The 4,051-nt window shown below is 37.3% G+C and overlaps 1 long non-coding RNA gene across 1 annotated transcript; it reads right to left on the bottom strand.

The window, feature by feature from the left end:
• Positions 1 to 748: 748 nt before the first annotated feature.
• LOC130988969 (uncharacterized) lies at positions 749 to 3,788 on the bottom strand. Its single transcript, XR_009090347.1, has 3 exons — positions 3,491 to 3,788; positions 1,504 to 1,564; positions 749 to 989 (listed from the first exon to the last, which is right to left on the bottom strand). It is a non-coding gene; the product is annotated as an uncharacterized LOC130988969 (long non-coding RNA).
• Positions 3,789 to 4,051: the final 263 nt, after the last annotated feature.

Here is a 4,051-nt window from a genome sequence, read left to right as displayed (position 1 = left end):
CAGCGGCCTCCTCTTCCTTCTGCTCTCGAGCAGCCATGGCTTCAGTCAGCTGCCTTTCCATTACGCCGAAAGAACAGATTCAGCGTATGGCCTCCTGAGAAAGAGGGAAACAATGGCGAAGCTTTGAGTAAAAAAGCCAAAGAAAAAATGGGAAGAATGGGAAAAACAAACGAAAGAAAGAGGGACTTACAGCCATGTAGAGCTACCCGAGCGTCTGAGCCAGGTCTTCATTGGGGATCACCAAGGCATGAGCCTTGTCATCCGTATGGATCTGGGCCCGCATCTGGTCGCAATACTCCCATCCCGACAGTTGACCGACAGGATGGAGAGTGATGGTAATCTCCTCAGTAGGGCCAGTGGGACAGCTGGCATGCTTTTTGCCCTCTCGCGCTTCCCTCCGTCTTTTGGCTAGCTCCTCAGCCTTGGAGGCAGCCCGCTTGCGTTTGGGAGGTAGGGCCGCTGGCTTAACTGTGGAAACAGGAGGCAAGTCATAAACGTGGACCTCCAAACCTTCTTCTTCCTCATCATCCTCGTCCTGCAGCTGTCGCAGCCCGATTCCCGACACTAGTGATAGTGGGGTACGAGTATCGATACGACTATTTTTAAAAGAATAAAAGATAAGAAGAATAGATCGAACATCAAGCGGAAGCTCGCATCAAAGCATGCTAAGGAAAATCGTCATAAATGAACCCAATGGTAAACTCGTCAACGTCGTTATAACTTTTTAATTATCAGGAATTTCACGATAAAAAACAAAACATGTATTGCTCATTTTTCATAAGGAAGAATAATAAGCAGAGTATCGCAGCAAAAGGCGAACCGATTATATGTATGAAGACACATAACCGTGAGTGTATTGCCTGGTTTCAAAAGAAAACTAAGTATCTCAAACATCAAACTCTAATTAACATAAAGGCAATATTAAATATGATCAAAACGATTGAAACGTTCCTCCACCAGCACCAGACCAATCTCACTCCTCGCTTAGCCTGCACATTTAGAAATACATGCAGGGCGTGAGTACATAATACTCAGTGGGCAAACGCCGAAAAACAAGAAAGGTGCTCTTAGAGCTATAAATTGAACTTGCCACAGTTTTAAGCAAATCACAAGGATTTTAGTATAAATAAACCTGTGAAAGCTGAATCTCAAACATATGCATCATAAATATCAAATGAATGATTGCGCAATCAAAATACTCAACATGTAAGTACCACATCTACAATTTATCACCAAAGGTACCGAGAAGTAGGCCTCTCTCTCGAGTACCGTGACCGGCCGACCCGAAGACGGCTCACAGTCACCTCTGTGCACAAAATCCCGTTTGTGGCAGGACCGAATTCGTCTCATCAGTAGATGGTAACATACAAGCTCAACATCAAAAATTGGCAAGTCAAACAGTTCTCAAATATCATTTATCTCAAAGCATTTGTTAATCTCATAACATCATAAAATCATTTTAGAAAGCTCATATGATAAACATATACTCAAAATATTGCCCACCTGAAGTCCTTCGCTAGTTTCGGAAAGAAAACAGGCGACTTACTTCTTCGTCTCGCTCGGTCTTCATAAATCATCATTATCGTCATCGAAGGTTCATGTGATAAAACAAACCTTAGTCAGAAACTCAATTTCTGAATCCAAACTCATCTCAACTATAACTTCTCACTCAACGTCTATTTACCCATTAAAACTCAATCCCTAGGTATACTCGGGTTCTAAGGATTCACACGTCCTATTATCGACTTAACTCTCAACTCGGCTCAAACTCATAGCAATCAAGCACATAAACAAGTATAAACACTTAAGCATATGAAAAACACACATAGACAAGTCAAAAACAAACTTCACTCTGCACTGACTCAACTTTAAAACCTCACCAGACTCTTTAAAGAACTCGTCTGGGGTCGTAACTTGTACCAAAAGAAACCTCTTGGAGTCTAGTTTCATTTAAAAAAAAGTAGGATCAACAACTCCAAGTAGTTTAGGAGATATGACTGTTTTACTACAGTCTACCATATTCGGCAGTTTTTAGCAACCGAAAAGTTTGATTTTTGAAAAATAGTAAACGTTGTCAAAAAGGTCCGAAATTTGGTGGTTACTTATCTAAGACACTCAGGACTCAACCATAAAAATTTGGGTTCCAGAATGCTAAGGAAAGCTACTGGAAAAGGTGACTCCATTGGCTACTCACCGAACAATTCGGCAGAACGTAGCAGTTTTAGTTTTATATTTTATAAAAATAGCAAACGAAGTCCAAATGACTTGAAATTTTACCGGTAGGTTCAAAACTCTCAAATATACTTACCATAAAAATTTCAGGGTGTTTGGGTATCAAAAACCCCTCGAAAACAGTAGGTCAGTGCGTCGTGAAAAACGACTCCGAATCATACACACAAGCAAACATGCTCAACTCATCATTTAAACGAAGTAAACTCATCAAAGCTCACTTTAAGCACTTAAAAACATTCAAGTACAACATAAAACTCATAATACTCAATCTCGACTCTTTTCTTTCATCATCAACTCAAATCTCATAGAAAACACTTCAACGAACGCATCAAACAAATTCTCTTTTCAATCTCATGCTCAAAGTTACTCAAATACTCAAATATGATCTTTTACATCATATAACTCATTATTCACATATTCCTTCTCTCTTTATCATATAAACTAGATTTTAATGAAAATCCATGTATCAACATAAAACTCTTAACAAAACATGGCAAAAGTTCACATAATGATCATAGAGCAATTAGACCTCATTTTATCAAGCATCAAACTCACATCATACAAGAACTCAAAACTCATACAAACTAAACTAAGCCAAAATTTTATTTAGCCTACAATAGACTTAATCAAATATACAAAGACACTACTATCATGCTTAAAAACATATATCTTAAGCAAAATCACTTAAATAACACATAGACCAAAAAGTCCTAATTTTTACTAAACTAAACTCTTTCAAAATTTATAAACACATATGAATCTTTAATCCACTCATAGATCTTTCATTTTTAACCAATTAATCTCACATCAAAACCATCAATTCACAAATAAGGGCATATATACACATATCCCTAATTTTAGTAAACTAACTCACGTCAAAGACTCCAATTGACATCATATACTCAAATTACTCCATCAATCATCATCATATACATCTCATAGACTCATTTACATCATCAATTTATCTATTAACTCTTTGACTCAAAAGTTCCCCTTTTGGGTAAACTAACTCCCATCAAAGTTTCACATCTCACGGCACATATTTCACAACATACCTCAATCATCAATACACATCACATAACTCTCATTTTTCTCACCCCAAATCAAGAAAAGAAAAAGAAAATTTTTGAAGGGGTGGAGACCCACTTTTTCGAAAATTTAGAAAATAGGGAGGGGGTAATTTTCTTGCTTCATCTTTCAAGAATACACTCACACAACATCCTTCAATCAAGAATTATAGAAAAACATGGCCACTTACCCAAATTCTCACCAAAATTCTCACTTTCTCACTCTAACTTTGGAGCTTCTTCTTCAAGGATTCTCTTGATTAAAAGTGGCTAGAATGTGTTTATAGAAGATATTAGAGTGGTTTGAGGTGTTTGGTAATATTGTTGGAAGCTTCGAAGGTTTTCATCAATGGAGGAAAATGGTGGAAATGAGAGATGAAGGAGATTAGTGTGTGTTGGGTGAAAATGTGTGTGAGGGAGAGAGGTGATGTTGTCGAAAATTTCAAGTGAGGGAGAGAGAGAAATTAGCTTTGCAAGATTTGAATTGATCTTGTGTATCTTTAAAGAGATTTGTAAATCTTAGGGAATATTTGGCAATTAAAGCATGATCCCTCTCACTCTAATCTCTCTCTCACTCTAATCTCTACACTTCTCTCTCTCTAATCTCTACACTCTAAATCCCTACTCTCTCAATAATATACTCTCAATCTCTACTCTCCCAATCTCTACACTTAGTAATTTGAGGAATATAACATATGGTAGAGAAATTAAAATAAAGTGTGAGAAGGGTGATCAAATAAAAATCACAATAA

Source organism: Salvia miltiorrhiza, chromosome 6 (assembly GCF_028751815.1).
Source record: "Salvia miltiorrhiza cultivar Shanhuang (shh) chromosome 6, IMPLAD_Smil_shh, whole genome shotgun sequence".
NCBI classification, from domain to species: Eukaryota; Viridiplantae; Streptophyta; class Magnoliopsida; order Lamiales; family Lamiaceae; genus Salvia; species Salvia miltiorrhiza.
This window is presented reverse-complemented; position numbering and strand designations above follow the sequence as displayed.